At 31.2% G+C, this 19381-nt stretch overlaps 1 protein-coding gene across 5 annotated transcripts in view; it reads right to left on the bottom strand.

Annotated features, from left to right (window-relative positions):
• The window catches only part of LOC118203290 (cAMP-dependent protein kinase catalytic subunit alpha-like), a 367556-nt gene that overhangs the window by 214926 nt on the left and 133249 nt on the right, over positions 1-19381 (bottom strand). For all 5 annotated transcript variants that reach the window (XM_085818642.1, XM_085818643.1, XM_085818641.1 and 2 more), the window contains one exon: positions 1177-1219. The gene's annotated coding sequence lies outside the window, so the exon portion shown is untranslated. The remainder of the gene's footprint in view (positions 1-1176; positions 1220-19381) is intronic.

The following is a 19381-nucleotide window of genomic DNA, read 5'->3' as shown; positions in this document are numbered from 1 at the left end:
CAGTACATTTCTCGTATCATCGTCCCGCACGATTTTATTTTAATCACATATGACTACGGATATTATTAAACCCCGTATGCGTTATGCTTACGCTTAACATTAAAGCCTTTTCCAGGATTCGACCCCGGGGTCATCAGCACGGCATTTAGGGTCACTAACCACTATACTGACTGGAGAATTCGGTGGTCCTCCCTGAGCAAATTCACGGTGATGAAAGGGCTTAGTGACCAATGCGTCGGCCATTCCCGTCGAATACTTAACTGGCAAAGTATTCGGCTCTTGGGGAAAAAAGTATGTTACGAATAACGAATTTTGTTAGAACGGCTAGTGCATTGGTTCTCAACTTTTTTAGCCCCATGCACCTCTTTGACCCTTGCTAGACGATCATTCTCCCCTTCCAAAATTAAAGAAATATATATACTTTTATTTAAATTTAAATTATTTTTTGAAGTGATATATAAATTAAACAAGAAAAAGTATAGAAAATGCAATATATAGCGAAATAACAAAACTTGAATAAAAGTAGTTTTTTTATATTCATAACCTAAAACTAAATCCTTAATAGATAAATAGAAATTTAAATGCCTTCTCCCCCCCTGAAACAATGAAATCCCCCCCTAGGGGTAATTCTTATATAGTTCAAAAACCTCTGGTTTGGTGTAACGAGACCTTGATTTGACAGAGGTCTCATTCAAACAATGATTGATAAATTGCCTTCCTATAACTAACATTTAATATATGAAATATAAAATAAAAAATCATTTGGTCGTTTATGACGTTATTTTATTAATACGCTACGCATTCTGCTGCTTTTTATACAAATTTCAGAATCATCAGTTTCCTCCTAATTAATTTTTTCACAAAGGACTCTTTTCTCACAAAGGACAAAGAAGCCCATTTGTGAAGCATAAAGCATTTAAGTTTTCCATGGATGATAATAGTAATAATAAATTGATTTGTTAATTTACCTCATGAAGGCAGCTTAAATTAATCAAACTAATAAATCTGATCTGATTGAAAGTGCAGTGAGATGATCTAAACGGTGAAAATAGATTACAGTCATACAAAAGCATTGAAAAAAGTGAAACAAGATAAAAAGAAATCAAATTATTGTGATCTTGAAATTCTCATCAGTTTTATTTACATTAACTGTGCATAAAAAATGAATTCACTTACATTTCGTCCGGCTTAAATAGGAAAAGACTGTAAATGGATCAACCTATTGAAATGAAAAAAAAATAATTAATGTTTCTGTAAAATGTTGATAGCTTAAATTATAAATAAACCATTTACATGGAACCATTTACAAGGAGCATGAAAGACAAGTGCAAATATTTAATAAACTTGTTAATGCATTAAAGTATTTTCTAGTCTTAAATATTTTGCTCGGTGTTGATTAGAATTATAATGAAGGAAAGAAAGCAGCTTTAGCTACATATAAAAAATTTAATTAAAAGCAACAGAATTTAGCGCATAAAAATCTGATTTACAAAACTCGCTAATGTGTTAATTTCATACTGATAGTCATGATTAATATATAAAGCAAAAATTAATGATTTCACTTGCAAATGGCAATTTATTACATAGAAAATACTCTTTCTTACGCTGCATTAAAATAAACTTACTATGTGCATTTGCAGTTTCATTTTAAAAAAAGGACGATATATTTTGAAACACCATATGAAATTATCACTTATTATATCAAACTGTATTTATAAATTATAATTGTGATTTTAAACTATAATATAACATAAAAAAACTAATTTCTTTGAGTTCACAGATTTAAAGACGAAATATGATTTACCAGATGTTATTTCATAAAATACTCGCTAAACTATTTTATATTATTTATTTTATTTTATTTCATTTTATTTTTGTTTATATATTAGCAACCCTTTTTATTCTGCTAAAAGAAAATTTCTATCGATAGGTTTAAAAAATTAAGTTTTTAATCAATTAAAAAGGAATAAAAAAATCCAAAAGCTTTAAAACATTCAGATTTTATATTACGCCCAAAAGGGGCATCTTTTTCATTTAAAGACACATATATTCTTCAATAGCCATTTTGAGAGCATTTAGGCTAACATCCCTTTGTGCTCAAAATATTTAAAAACGGCATATATTTAGAATTTCCGATAGACAGTCTCGCGCGCATATATCTATATCTATATCTATATCTATATCTATATATATATAGGAATGGATATAGAAATGTTTTATTCCGCACAGTGTTATCTCTGCTCGCTTTGAAATAGTTTAGATTTGTAATTAAAAATTAGTTCCTATTCATTATATTTTTCATTAGATTCGTATTTTCATGTACATCGAAAATACGAATATAACGAATAGGAGCTTGCGGATAAATAAAAAGCTATTTAAAAAATTATACTCTTTCTTTAAGCTGCTTTAGATATTTTAGAATTTTGAAAGACTATTAGTAATGAAATAAATATGATCTGGACTTATCACTTTCAATTTCATTAAATTACTGTTTAATAAAATATTACATGACTTCAAAAACAAAAATTGCGCCACTCATTAAATGATAAGGAAAGTTAAGTTTTTGAAATACAAAATATCCAAAATCTTTAATGCGAATTATTGTACGTGTACCCGATGTTTAATTGTACCTGATGTTAAGAGTCCTATGGAACTGACCGCACTTGTTTTAGCATCATATATATAGCCTAGCAGCACTATAATAATGCGAATCCATTCAAATATTTTACGTTTTGTAATTGATTATGTTGCCGAGACTAAAGGCAAAATAGTTATGACGTAGAAATTATTATTTCATTTTCCGTCACTTTTGCAGACGTAACAAAACAAATATTACCGAAAGGGACAGTTCCGAGCAGAACCTACAACTTGTTTCCGTAAACTCATTAAGTACATACGTAATTAAGACACAATAACACGCCGAATAAATACTAATTCAGAAGTCATACAACAAAAATCAGCGTTATACCTACAATTTTGTAGGTATAACGCTGATTTTTGTTGTTTGACTTCTGAATTAGTACATACGTAAGTAATCAAGAAAATTTTAAGATGATTGAAGAAATCATAAACCTAAGAGCATCAAAAGTGAGCTTCAAGACAAGAGATTCGATAATGAAATTGAATAAAATTTGTAACAGGCATTTATATAATTAATTATGTAACGTAAAAATGTATACGTAATTATTATGTTAAGAATTTATATGTAAATGCTGTCACGGTTTTCATATTTAGTTAGCTATTTTTAGTAGATTGTAATTAAAATTGTTTTATATCCCCGTGCAATGCAGCACGAGACTTATTTTAAGAGAAAGCTACGAAGGAAAAGTAAAAATACAGGAGCACGCGCATTTAACATTTAATAAATAGATATCTCGTAACTGCTTTTGCTTTAAAGAAAACTAGAGAAATAGAAATTACTAGAAGCTTCTGGTGACATTAGAAAGCTTATATATAAAAAAAAAAAGAGAACTCAGTAAACAACTTAGTAAATAAAAAAAAAAAAAAAAAAAACTTTAAAAGTAAACAACTGAACTGAGCTAAGTTTTTGTTGTTGATTGTAGCGAATTCGCGGTGAGATCGGATTAGCTTTCTCTGTGCTTTGAATTGTGTTCTATTTAACGTTTTAGTAGGTTAAAATATAACTACTGTGTGATAGTGTGATATTGTACTAATATCTGTGAGGAAAGCTTTCAGCATTTTGTTTTATTTCTACGAACTCGTTAGCACGCAACAATACATTTAATTAAATATTTTATATTTATTTGATAAAGATTCGTTTAAACATATTTAATTGAAGATTAAAGCATGATTCTAATCAGGAACACAAATGAGAAATTTATGCTACGGCAAGTCTTAAGCACAAACCATGATAAAATATTTAAACAAAGATAGTTTAAGAATGACAAAAATCGAACAAAAAATAGTGAACAGAGCTAAAAATAAACGCATTTGAAATGTAGGTAAGATCTTACCGATAAGAGTGCGCGCTGCGCTAAAGCAACAGTACTGCAGCGGAGTTAGCAATTGCTGCCATTTTTGGTCATAGAATGGATTGTTTGCATTAAACAAGGAATTTTATAAGAAGCAAAAGGAATTAGATTTCCGTATACAAAGAAAGACTCCTTGAATCCATACTCTTTTTGTGCAAAATTTAACAAATATTTAAATGAGGCTGAGTTCTAGATAACGGTGAGATAAATAAACCTTTTCCATGCTCACATCTTTTGCTTAGCATTGGTAATTTTTTTAAGGTTTAATAACTGCCCTTTACTCAACTTTTACATTTGCACGCAAGGGGTAAAACAAAAGTGATATTTGGAAAAATGTGCTTGTAATAAATGTCAGTAATGATAAAACCGTCACATTAAAACAAAGTCGGTTTAATGTAAAAGTCTACTAATGGTTTGAGGAATCAATTTAATTCGGGTAAGTGTGACAGCAATTCCAATACCTTCCATAGCTACCGTCGCAAGAGATCCTCATATTACCCCCCCCCCCGCTGTCAGAAGGAATGATAGGATTCATCTCATGTCAGATCCTCTGCATCCGGTGCTCAGATGAAAGAAGAAACATTTAGTGGTAACAAATCTCATCATCATTTATGACAATGCACTTTGTCAAAGCACGAGCGTTAACACGGAACTCCTGCGATGATGTCGATAGAAGATTGTGAAACATCCGCCGCACTGCCCACGTACTAGTTTGAGTGACTAGAATCTTTTCACTAAAACGGAAGAACCACGGAGAGAAATCTTTTACAATAAGAGAACAAGCGATTCGTGCTTCAGCGTGTTGCTGCGGAGCATCAGAAATTGTGGACATGCTAATGGTGAACGAAGCCTTCTAGTGATCTGACAAAAGGTGGTCGAGATAGCAAGTGATTATACTGACGGACTGTAAAATGGTATATAAAGCTTTTACAAGCTATCGGCATGTTGCTGCTACTTTTTATCCAGCTTTCTTCTGTTCTGCTCAGTCAATATTTTGAGACTGTACTAGAAGCCGAAACGAAAATTAAGCTCATTAAAAAGTTAGACTAATTTTATCTTAAGTAAAAGTGAGTTTAACCTTATAAACTGTTGTGCTGAAATTGGAAAAAAACAACAGTATCACAACTGCTTTTATTCAAATACGGTATCAGATAGCTTTCCAGTATTCCAAAAGTTTGCTCCCATTGAAATGGATATATTCAGCTTTTATGAGATAAGTAAAATCACTTAATGAGTTTACTTTATTTTAGTATAATGAAATTTTGGGATCGGTCGCTAAGTTTGCTTATAATGAATTCTTAGAAATTTTCCTCAAAATGAATAAAATCGAACAAAAAATAGTGAACAGAGCTAAAAATAAACGCATTTGAAATGTAGGTAAGATCTTACCGATAAGAATGCGCGCTGCGCTATTACTATTATTACTATTCTATTAATCTTTACAGTTCCTGTATATTTTATATTAAAATACCTTATTCTTTTATATACTTTTGAGTGTGGATTTCGTAATGTGCTTTACAGGAAAAGTATAATTTTTTTAAGAAGAATATTCAGCTTATAATTGCATAAAAGACATTTATGTCAAGATTAGTATCTACATAATTTAAATCTCAAAGCAAAATTATTGATTGCATTTTAGAGAAAAAATTAATTCGGATATATGTGTATTAAGCTAATAAAGCGGGATTTGCAAATATTTTCTCTGTTTTCTCTTTGGCAAGAGATAACGTAGAGCTTCATAGTACACGCAGAAATTTTAAAATTGATCATTTGATACGAAGTTTAATGTAACGTTCATTTATCGATCATCATATGTACATATTTTACAATTTTAAAGAATAATTTATGTTTTCATTTTCATATATTTTTGCAAGAAAATTTTATTTGATCCTCAATAAATATCCTTTTACATGTATGCTTTTATTTATTTACACGTAAATTCCGAAAAATATTATTTACAGTTGGTTACCAAAATTAATCGAAAAGTGATTCGTAAATTTATAATAGCCAACCTGTGACCGCAAATTTATGCTTAGAAGCGCAGAATGTGATAGATTATCACTCGGAAATATAGCTGATATGATAAAAAAATAACTTTTACATTAAGCATTTTGTGAAAAAACAACTAACTGCACTCAAGAAACTTTAATACAAATTTTAGCATCTGCTGTGTATAAGACTATTGAAATTTTAGGATGTTCTGTGTATAATAATGTTTTAGAATATGATTCAAGTTGTATGAATTAATATTAATTATATCAAGGAATTTAAATTCAGCATGGACTTATTATAATCTTTAATTCTTCATTTCCTTTTATCAATATTCTCAGAGCTCAAGAATTTATTATGGGAAACTAGGTATACCTTCGCAGCTGGTTATGAACAGTTAAGGAGAAATTTCTTTGTGAGGTTGTTATTGCAAAGATAACTAAAGCGGAAATTTTCAAAGCAAGGAGCCTCTTAACTGTATCCGTGAGAAGAAAGTTTTTTCTAACTTTCCTGATCAATTAAAAACAATCTTGACTTTCCTTAATAACTTTCCTTAGTAAAAATCTTCGTTTTGGTAGCTAACATGTATCTAAAAATCTATGCCATGGAATCAGACTTCTGGGGGGGAGTCTAGAATATAAAACTAAATATTTGACTAAATTTTAGTTTTTTACTGAATCAATGATGAAATTCAGTTAGAAAGTACTATGAATGCGATGGACTTTTCGATGCAAGTGGGCATGCGAACTCTGTTCCATATTCTGGGAAGAGGAATCGGGTGCCAAGTGATCACTTTGAGATTTGCCTTTTCATCAGGGTATCAACGTCATCACTAATAAAATAAAGTGATAATAAAAGAAACTTGTGTTGTCCGGGTGTAAAACAGATGTGGCTCCTCCCTTCTCGAAATGAGTGATAATCTTATAGGCTCACTGTAATCCTCTCGAATAATTCTACAATCAAAGTCGCTAAAATCGTCAAATTTTCTCATTTTTGCAGGTTCAAATATAGTTTTGGGTAGCACGGACGTTCTTCTATGTATAATTTGTATTTATTTGGGCTCTGTATGATGACCATTACCACTATTTCTAATATTAGGATCACAATATTTAATTCTTTTAATAAATAATTCAAATAATTTAAAAACTCAAATTTAATCTTCAACGAGGACTGAAATTTTATCTGTTTAACTAACATCTTATCTAATTTGAAGAAACCACACTTTTTGCTAATAATACAGTGTTAGTGCATGAAGTTTTCGTTAGAGGCAAATAAACATAAGAAAGGATATTTAGTTGCACATTAAACTTTGTTGATGCTCAGGATATTTGAGCCAAAAAGCATACGCGATTTACTCTGCTTCATTTAAAACACAAATAAAATGTTTCGTTTGTCTTTAATTAGTTTTTTTTTTTTTTTGTTTCTTTCATATTTATTGGTTCTTTCACTAAAAAGCTGTCTGATAAATTTGAGAATTTAAAAGATTCCATACGCTCAATTTTTTAACAGCTCTGAATGTAAATGGATCATGAACGAATTTCAATACTTCTCCTTTACCAATTCAAATTTTCCCGCATTCAGTCAATTAAGTGTATAAATAGTAGATCATTATGAATCCTTTTCAGTTAGTTCTTTTATTGTTTCGTGTCTTCTGTCACTAAGGTATTAGCAAAGCATAGCAACATTAAACTTGTCAGGAAAGGCATGATACAGTCGCTTGCTATATTGATAAGCACTGTATTTACATTTATGCTTCTAATAAACTATAAGCATTATGCATAATGATAATTTCAATTTACCTCTTATTACGATGTGCGGTCACTTTAACCGCACCTTAGTTAATGTAAAAAATCTGGAACTTTAAAGTTTTTTAATAAAATATGTTGTAATTTAGTTTATTAAATTTATTTTGGTTACAGGAATAAAATTCTTCAAAAAATGTTTTAAATTTATTTTTTACTTCACAGAATTACGTGGTAACGGTTTTCTTTTTACCAAAAAAAAAAAAAAAAAAAAGAAAAAGAAAAAAGAGCAACGAGTGTAAAAAAACGTATATATAAGCCATTAATATTAACGGTATATCCTATACAAAATGTTTTGCACGATTGACGGTGCCAATCGTTCAAAAAGTTAATTTCTTTACTTCTTAAATTTTTTATTAATTCAAAAAATCAAAGAAATCGTCCGTAAAAACAATTCTTCCTAAATTAAAAAAGGACTCAATCAGTCGATAAACGGCATGTTTCCTAACAATGTCTGTGACTGATCTCTTTTAATCTTTTCCCAAACAAGGATATCGATTAACAAAGTGTTTTTACACCATCTAAAAGCCAAATGTTTATGCAAAATTCATCAGGTTTTTTTCCTACTATAAATATAATTCATTGGGTTTCTTGAATGTAATATAATGAATAAAATGGTATCTTTGTCTTTTCAGGAATAATTGTTCATCATTAATAATATTTTCCTCTATTTCGTAACATAATAAAGCAATTATCAATAAAAGTGCACCATATCTCTGAAGCCGGAGCAAATAAATCAATTTGAAATCATTGCAATCTTAGCTTACTTCAAGAGCAAAATATTTTTTTATTTGCTAGAATCTATCCGTATGCGTAGTTTTACTAAAGAATTTTGCTCCCTAGAATTTTGACTATAAATTCAAAACAGAAAGTCCTTTGCCAGCCAAAGGGCCACAAGTGTACAAAAAAAGCAATAAAAGCCTCTAACTCATCATGTGGTCTAGTTTAGATTTTCCCACTTTTGATTTATATCGGCTTCAGTGCATTACTATATATGATACAATATTTTTAACTTATAGAAAGTCTCCATGTGTTTCCATTTATTATATTTCTCATAGAAAAACAGTTGTTCCAGTTGCTTCTCGAAAAAACATTTTGAAGTGCAAGTGAATTTGTGAATTTGTTGAAATAATTAACTTTTTCCACACATCTTATTGATTTTCTTCATTCTCAAAATATTATTTTTCTTCCTTTTCTTATTGGAGTACGGTTTGTTCCACGCCTTTGTTGTCATTTCGGAGCAACGACTACAAGTGTAAAAATAGCGAAATTGAAAGACAATTATACGCTTTGTGAAGCTGTTTGTCTCTTTCATCTGTTCATACTGAGATTTATTGCGATCCCTAGGCTTTGAATTTCGATCACCGCAGATTTACTCTCAACTATTCTTTCGTAATCACCAGTCATCCATACGAATCAAGTGATATTGGCGGTGCATATCTAGAGTCGAAATTCTCTTCATAATCTCTTCTATCTCGAGTCATATCTTCATTATTTGATTAAGGAAATTATATCTGTTTACGCATACACCATCCTGGCATTTGAAACTTCCGCTAATAGTCATGACTCTAATATAGGTTTCTATTTTGCTTTTTACCCTCTACTTAATTATTTTGTAGAGAAATGGGAGTTGACTTGAAATCGAATCTGAGACTACTATCTTCTTAGTAATACTGTACTAATAAAGTATCCATAGTCAATAACTAATCGTGAATAATTTCTATTTAATCAGGACAATCGTGTTATGTGATATTAATTAATTTACTTGGTTGTCATTTGATCGGAAGCACAGAATTTACAGATTTTGAATATTTGAAAGTAAACTTGTTTATTACAATGATGGTCGTAAGGGAAGTACAGTTCCAAAACAATTAAGGGGATAAAAATGCTTCTGATAAAACTGGTAAGTCTCGTGGACAAAGGAAAGAGAACTGGCTTCTGCGCTGACTTTGTAAAGCCTTCGTAAGCTCAACCAATCTAAACAGATAGATGAAAAGAAGATTATCTTCCATCTTGAACTGATAAAGCATTCGAAACCTCAAATTTCTAAGCCTTAGAAAAGATATAGACTTGAAGACATTAATAAATAGAAGTAGATTTTTATGATTTTATTAAAACACAGAAGAAGAGTATTTGTAATTAAAGGATTGATCGAGTTCACGATACCATACAAAATTTAATAGTGAAACCTATTCAGGTTTCAAGTCAAATCATGATGTCTAAAACGAGTCACAAGCTTTTAACTTCTTAAAGTAAGCAGAGAAATTATCTCCTCTGGCCAAACATAAATGCCTTCAATTATAAGGTAACCTGCACTTTTGAAAGCATTTTACTAGAAATAGAATCCATTAGTGACTAAGCGGTTAAGACCGCTAGCTTGATTCGGAATCAAATCTCGACTAACAAGGGGCATGCTGTGCTTTATAGTTTCCCTAGTGTGTAATGTGAATATTAGGCTATTTCTTTCAGAAGTCATCCACCAAAGCGTCTCTCTGTTTCAAACAGATAGCTAATAGATAACAAATACGCTAAACAATTAAGCAAGAAAAGGGTTAAACATAAAACAATTTGACTCACTTACATAATCTCAATGCATTGAAAGTTTTCAACGTGAAAGATAAGCTATGCAATAGTGGTTGTATTAAAGAAAATATCTATTCGTAATGCTGATTTCCATTATAAATTCCTCCGTCGGACTTCACATATAAGTAGGGCCGCCAGTCGCAACTCTGTTCAGTCTCGATAAAAGGCACTACAAAATATGTTTATATTAATTCATTTATTATTGTTGTTGTTTACTCGAATATAATTTTAGAATTAATATTCATGCGAATGAACAAATTCCTTTAAAACTTCGAAAGCAATCGAAAAATGTTTTATTTGATAATAGTTTCGGTTATATATCGACTCATTAAACACAAAAGATGCATTATTAGAATAATAACTGAAGTTAAAAAAATTTTAATTTTAAAATGTAGAAAAACTTGAAAAATGTATTCGAAACTTTGAAAGCTAAGGCTAAATTTTTAACTTTTTAAATTATATTTTTTTCTAATTTTCAGCAGATTTTAGAAAATATGCATTAAGTTTTATTTTTTTCAGCAAATTCTGAACAATTTCCTTTCAAGTTAAAATATATAAATAATTCATTTTTTTAAAGTTCAGCCGAATATCTCTTTCGTTCATTTCTCCATATATAACATTCAAAATTCACTAAAAATGACACAAAAAGTTCTTTCACAGTGGGTTGTTGTTGCAAGAACTGAAAACACATACAAAATTGCTGTTAAAATATTTATACAGTTATAATCAGCTCTTTTACAATTAGATGCCATTCGCTATTTGATGTTTTGGATTTTGTAAAATGTTCAAAACTTTGAAAAGAATTAAAAACAATTTTTGATTATTTTGACTTTATCAAAGATCATCCATATTTAAATGCAGCCTCTCAACAAGTTCAAAAAATTTCTGGTATGTTGCAAATGGTGTCCGCCGAAAACATAGCGGCAAAAACATCGCGAACGGAAACGTCGCCGAGAAAACAACTATAAGGCGAAAACGTGGTGGTACAAAATATCGTGGGAGAAAATAAAGCAAAGAAAAAATGTCGCATTCTAAAACATCGTGGCACAAAACATCGTCGTCGAAAATAAAGCGGTTCAAAAACTTCGCAATTTAAAAGCATCGTTGGTGAAAATATCGTGTTAAAAAATAAAGTGCGTACAAATCATCGCATGACGGTAACATCGCAGACGTGCGGTTTTTAGGCTTTAATAATTGTAAAAACTCGCATAATGATTTGTGAGTGCAAGATGTAAAGAAAGATAATTTTTACCGTCATATTTTTATTAACTAATAAATATTTGCTGAAAATGGGAAATGGAAACTTAAGCATAGAAAATTAGTGCAACTTATAGCTCTTAATATAATTTTAAACTGACATAGTTAAATAACAAAGGTCATTAATAAATTATTTTTTATAAAGTTTTACTGGTAATTTTTCGCTAAAATATAATCTAAAAAAGAATAGAAAAAGAAAGATAAGTAATTGTATGACTTTATCTATAAAAAAATTGCTAAGTTAATTATGAAATTATTTTCTTCACTTTTGTTAATCTCATACTCTTATAGTGAAAATTATTTCTGATTTTATTTAAATTTCTTGTTTTGTTTTTTAAAAATTTATTAGTTAATAAAAAAATATGAATTTGAAAATTATCCTTCTTTCCACCTTGCGCTCACAAATCATTATGCGAATATACATTTACAATAATTAAAGCCTTAAAAATGCATGCCAGCGATGTTATCGTCATGCGATGATTTGTAGGTACTTTATTTTTTACCACGATATTTTCGACGACGATGTTTTTAAACTGCGATGTTTTTGAACCGCTTTATTTTCGGCGACGATATTTTGTGCGACGATGTTTTAGAACTGCGATGTTTTCTCTTTGCTTTCTTTTCTCCCATGATGTTTTGTACCACGACGTTTTCGCCTTGCGTTGTTTTACCACGATGTTTTCGGCTGTAACCTTTGCAAATGAGTTGTTTAATAGACATAGAACTGGCAATGAGTAAAATGTAGAGGTTTCGTTAAAATAGTCTTCTAAATAACTGCTCAAAAAAGAAATAGTTTCATAAATAAGTTATCATAATCTTTTGAAATTCTGCGTAATCTAATTTCTTCAAATACACGTGAACTGGAAAGTCAAAAAAGGTTCTCCATCATATCGAGATTTGGGTTTTTTGTTTCAAAACACTGAAAACATCTGCACCAGAAGTTTCATTCATCTCTAGTTCTTCAATAGCTAAGCTGAATACCGGCATTAAATGATTTGATAAGATTAACTAACTTAAGGTTTTCCACGAAATTAAAATTATTTTAATGCAAAGCTTCAGAGAAAGCCGCCTATTACGCACATGTCTGACAGAATTATGTTTATACAATAAAACAAATATCTTAAACGCTTAACGTTTTGACCGTATGTCGTATGGGCAACGCTTTCCTGCGCAGACTGATTTGAGAGTGTATGGAACGGGCATCTCATTTCCACAGTTTTAATTTTTGACTATAACATATTATTTGAGACATTGGCTGACCGGTTTTCTGAAATTTATTGTAGGATTCCCTCCTCCCCCCAATAAATTCGTAGTGAATCCTTTGTTTTCTTACAGATACAATGTGTTTCATTTGCTAAACATTTCTCTAAGTACGTTTTTGTTTCAAATAAATAAACTTTTACAACTTTATTACTAAAAGTATACGAAATGGCTTGTCAGTTATATTACTGTAGTTAACATAATTTAATTTTCTTTCATCCTTTGTTTTAAAACATACCAGTCCTTCCTGCCCTGTTTCTTGTTTTTATATAGACTATACGGAGATATAATATTAAGTTATAGCTTAAATTTCTATACCTGTAATGAATGTAAAACTATAACGTATTTCTCCTGCCTTCTTAGCATGCCTTTGTAGTGTAGTGGTCAGAACGCTGGGCGCGTATTCCAGAGATCCGTGTTCGATTCCCGACGAGAGCGTTGCTCATTTTTCATCTCTCCTGCTTCCAATTAATTAAGTCTCTACAGTGGCGCCTGAGCTAAAATGGTAGTGGATGATGATTCTCTACACCCATTTGGCGATTGCGTCTTCTAAAAACCCCAGTCGCCCTTTAAAAGGGGGAGTATATAAAGTATTTCTCCCGCATTTTTAGCATGCCTTCGTAGTGTAGTGGTCAGCACGCTGGGTGCGTATTCCAGAGGTCCATGGTTCGATTCCCGGCGAGGGGGTTCCTCATTTTTCATCTTGCCTACTTCCAATTAACTTAATGTCTCTACAAAACTAAGTAAAACGTTTATTACTACGTGCAAAAGTTTAAAAAATAACATTACAGGAGTATTTTATGCAAAATAAGCTTACTAATTATTCTTACATGCGTACAAAAGCCAACAGAGGAAATTGTAATTTTTATCTCTACTTTATTTTTGACATATGAATGATTTTCCACATAAATGAATTTTCTAAAAATGGATTTTCTTTCAAAATCTGTAATAAAGGAATCTATAATTTAGGACGGTTTTTTTGAAATTTATTAAGAAGTGGCTAAGTGTTTGAAGTCTATTTCATAACATTAAAAGAGCCGTAGATTTTTAGGACAATATTTTCTATGTTTTTCATTTAAGCTTCCCGTAGCAAATTTTGTTGTGTTATGTACAATATGACCACTGAAATCACCTTTAACAACAAAAATATTTAAAAAATACGTAATTCCAAAATTACAGTGTTTATTATCTGAATCAAAAAAAAAAAAAATCTTATCTATTCTAACTTCAAATTGTTCATAGTATTTTACCAATCCATCCGCACATTCTTCTGAATGATCCAAGAAGTGTAATATAATTTACTATACTGAATTCCATATTAAAATATTGAACAGACACTGGGAATATTTTTACGTTTTTTTAAACATAAATTTGAAGACAAAAATATAGAGATGGATCATAATTTTTCTATTCGTTGAAAACTACTAACGCTTTTTTATCAAGCACATTTGTAACAGTTGCTTCAGATTTCGTTCTACTGCAAAATATTTTGTATCTACTTTGGAATCTTGGTAATTTTTTAATTTCATTTCATTCCACAGTCAAGTACCGAAAAGATTGTTTTTAACTATATGGCATTTTTGAGCTATTTCCGAACCAACTACTATACTTTCTTTTTTATAATTTGCTTTCCCAATAAACTTATGAATTAAGAATTGGAACATAAAACACTGCTTTTATATTTATGTCAGTTCAGCTATAAATCCTACATTAAAAGCTGTCTGACAAATTGTACACTTTATTTCTCTTGAAGTAACAGTTATTGCTGACTCTTCAATTACTTTTCCCCAATATTTATTAGGCGAATTTTTTGTCAATTCTGTAAATTATTTATGTATGTAAAAATGTATGTACAGAAAGTATGTACTTAATGATTTAACAAAAACCTGCCAAATTAAAATAATAAATATTATATAGAGCCAGGCATACTTTAGAAATATCATCAAATACTTTAGAATGAACCAAACAAATGTAAGCAAAACACATCTACATCGAAACTGAGATGGAAGCCAGAGTGATTGTTAAGCAGTGACTTTGACTTGAATACTAAAATTATCCTTTTTTGGCATATTGCAATGTAACTAAGTTTACACCTGTTCTGACTTTGTAAAGTCCTGGGCTGTGGGTCCTAAAAAACATGTTTTAGATTATAGAGAAATTGGGTTATTTTGAAGCAGGAGACTTGAAAAATGATCAGTGCTTTCGCCGAAATTCGAACCTAGACCTCTCGAATACGCGCCGAGTGTGCTAACCGTTACACCACGAAGGCATGGAGAAAGAAGGGAGAAAATACCTTACAAGTTTAGATTATCTGAATATTGCAAAACCATGAGGACTATTTACATAGGAGGGAGATGCCTTCCCGAAGAATTTCCTAAGGAAAACTGGTTCGTATAAACTGGTTACTCATGGAGAAAATCACGAAACTCAACCGGGCAGCCAGCCCGTTTGCCTAGTTCAAGCCGTCAAAGAGTTCAAGAGTCAAACTACCAGTATTCATTCATCTTAAGCACTCGGAAGTCTTAACCTCCGAAGTCATAAACATTCAGACACTGGTGGGGTAAAAAAGATGGGAACTGATAGCTAGTGAAAGAAGGAAGGCACCTTGCCTATGTGACTGTAAAACATCTAAAGTAAATCTATACGAAAAAACGCGAAGAATCTTGATGAGAATATTTACCCAAGAATTTGTGCTTGATGAAATATTGAAAACTTGAGAGAAAGGTTGCAAGTCAAATGTCATCATTGAGCTGAAAAAGATTTTTAATTTCGAAATGAAGGCTATTTGGTATTTTTTTCTAAACTCAAAAAAAGGACAAGACATGAAAGCTAATTAAAGTACTCTTCTTTCCGAAAAAAGTACGCCTGGTAATCCTACATTTATATCACAAAAATTTCGACTGACGATTTTGTTCTTTGTCAAATGTTAGTTTCTTTGAGTTTTTAAAACGCAAAAATAGCAAATCCGATTTTTGGATGTCCTTTGAACATCGTCTCTTAAAATAAGAAATAAACAAAAACATCAGATGATCTTGTACACGACTACATCGTAATATAAAAATAAAATCGCCCAGAAAATGCATAAAATGTACAATTTTACTCAAAGACAGAAAGTGCCCAAATACTTTAAGATAACGTCTTTTTTCATATTGCACTGATTTTAATGCATCAATATCTATTATAATTTGATTATGATTATGATTTCAGTATTATATTTTAATGCATCAGTACAATTCTGAAGAACGCAGCCTTTTCACCAACTTTTGGAAAGCAAATTTAATATTAACAAGAACAATTCCTCATGGGAAATGAACGTGTAACTATTTATAAATCCACTTGCTTAAATTGCCTATATGAAGCAATCATACAAAAATATGAATCTTTTGCTAAGCGGTAGAAATCATGAGAAATTCTTCCGAGGTATCTGTGTAGATTTACAAATATTTAGTTGAGTTTCTTAGATTACGAAATATAGAGAATGCTGTTGCTATTCTTGTAAGTAGAACAGTAGGAATAAAAATAATTCTAGCCTAAAATGCGGATTTCAGGAATTAAAAATGAAACCGTATTTAAAGCTCCTAATGAAAATCTTCATGGAAACTTTCTATAAAGAAAAGAAGAAAATTCTCGTTTCCTACACAGACATTTCTCCCACATTATTGAAACAAAATAAATAGGCACCTTTGTTAGGTTCTTAAATTAATAAGCTAATAAATGATATTGAATTTGATTCAACAATGTATCATGGCTGAGCCTGATACATAGATATACAGGAATGCGATGACGACTTTTTTAAGGAGCTAAAAATTAGAACTATGGCGCAACAAGCAGGGGGCGTTTAAAAAATATACAGTAGTGAGGTGCAATGCTACACTTATGATTTTTACTTTGGATTCGCTTCTTGATTTTTCTCATTTAGAACTTCTATGACTTATCTCACTTGTTTTACAGTAAGATCATATCAAGTCCATCAGGTTTATAGTGGCCAAGAGTCAAGCGTTACACCTGTCTTTGGCTAAGCCCTGGGCACCTTATAGGTGATAGCATGAATTTACCAGCTCTGTCCCAGATTTACAGGGAAATTCACCGAGGGACGGATCCACGGATCTCCATATCCTCTTCCTTTTCCAGAAACTTCTTGAGAGGATTAATCTCGACATACAAATATGGCTGCAGAAAAAGTTGGCTTTAGCTCTAAAAAGTGGAGTATTAAATGTGCTTACAACATGTTCGAATGATTTAAAACTCATTTGCAAAAGATATTGAAATAAAAGTTGTGCCCAAAAATGGTGGATGACATAGTCTCGGCAGCATTAAGTTGTAAATCGATAACATGGCCAGAGATTCTATTTATAGACTTGTCCTCGCATCATCAGCAGTCGCGTGCTTATTTTCCCCTCCCCTTCAACCTTTCATACTTTCTCCATTTGTCTTCAGATCGCTATGCGTGAATTATGAAGCCTGGAAATGTTTGGACCTTTGACTAATATCTTCTCATTTGAGCATTCTTTCTGAAGAGCACACTCCTGTTGTAATTTGGAACAATCCTTATACGGAAAGTTATTAACACCGCGATACTGCTTTATATTGCACACTTTCTAGCACCCTAATTCGAATTGGCATTTCCAGAGAATTATTTCGGAATAATATTAGTTGTTGCAATTTACTTGAAATAAGTTATTTTACATATAGCAGAAATGAAGACTAACTCTGAAACGCTCGGTAAAACGGAATTCATTGCATGTATTGTCTTACGTTAACTCAACAGCATTAAATTTGGAATTGGATTAAAAATTAGAACAAATGTTTAACGAATTCCTGGTTTACCCTTGAAAGAGACGAATTCGTTGCATTCTGTAGCGAAAATTGAATTCTATTCGTTCAAATTCAGTCATAATTTTGACTAAGAAAATGTCTCCATGTGCAACCCATTCTTAATAGGCACTGCAAATTTTAAATAATCGCTCAACATTTTCTAAATATTAATCGAAAGAAATCTGATGAGCAGTTGTTCAAAGGTTTCATAGTCTTTCTGGGATAAATTGCGATCCTTATGACAAGACATATTACACCGTGGCTTTGTAAGTTCTAGACATTCAGCATCCGTAGGCTAGAACTGTAACCAAAATAAAAGAAATGAGGGAAAATACTATGATACCCGTATATTTTTAATGTTGCGATACTATGAAGTCATGTATCATTCGTCAAACAGACGCTGATATAAACAATATCGAAAGCCCCTTTGAAAAACAATAATAAATAATAATCCATTCATGCAGTAACGGATAACTAACTAATAGCTTAGAAACTGTGCCGGCTGGACAGGAGAATTACGTACATTATAAAAGCACGCATAGGGTAATAAGAATATTCCTTACATTCTCCTGCCCGCTTAAACGGAGACTGGGGAGAGACACAGACTTAGCCGACCAATGCAAATAGTGACGAATTATTAATCATAATATTTTAAAACGGGTGGTGCAGTTGAAACATATTATGTCTCCTAACGCATATTATGAACATCATAAATAAACTGCGCATATTAGCAAAAGACACATTAGAAAAAATCAGAAAAGGGATAAATCAGCTGCGCCTTCGGCGGGTGTCGAACCACGGATCTTCCAGTCCTTAACTGGATGTGCTAACTACTCACGCTACAGGAGTACACACGAGAGAACGTAAATATTCCATAGCAGTCTTGCTTATTCAGCCTCTGGTGAACCGTAAAAGCGGAAACGATGCAAAAAATCAGTTTAAAGAAAATTTCCATTTTATGAAAAGTAAGAGAATGCTTAACAATTTTCGCATAGACAATAGTATATAGCAGTGCGAAAAGCCTATTCAAACTACTAAGCTATTAAAGATACTTTGTTGTTTACTTTGCTTATAAAAATCTTTCTGTATTCTTAATATCTTATTTCATAGTGTTACGGATTTTGTATTTATTTAGCTATTTTTAGTAGAATTTGTAAGTAAAATTGTTTTATATTCCCGTGCAATGAGCACGAAACTTATTTGAAGAGAAAGCTATGCCGAAAAAATTAAAATACAAGAGTACCCGCTCATTTAACATTTTAATAAATAGATATCTCATAACTGTACTCTTTTGCTGTCTAGAAGAATGGAGAAAATACGAGAATGTTCTCGTGCAGAATTAAAATGATTATAAAAGCTGGAGGAAAACAACTCAATTCAATTGTTGTTCAGTTGTTTACTTAGTTCTTGCTATTGGTTTTAGCGAATTCGCGGTGATCGGATTAGCTTTCTCTGTTTTGAATTGTGTTCTATTAAACGTTTTAGTACTTTAAAATATAATTATAGTGAGATATTGTGATATTGTACAAATTTTTGAGGAAATTTCAGCATTTTGTTTTATTTCTTGGGATAATAACAAATTTTACTAACTTTTTATTGACTTATGGATTCAATTTACTTACGAACCCGTACGCACGCAACAATATTAAACAAAATGCCTCACAAAGCGGAGTGAATTTTTTT

This window comes from Stegodyphus dumicola, chromosome 6 (assembly GCF_044657685.1).
Source record: "Stegodyphus dumicola isolate Sdum_Otavi_A_Nest chromosome 6, ASM4465768v1".
NCBI classification, from domain to species: Eukaryota; Metazoa; Arthropoda; class Arachnida; order Araneae; family Eresidae; genus Stegodyphus; species Stegodyphus dumicola.
This window is presented reverse-complemented; position numbering and strand designations above follow the sequence as displayed.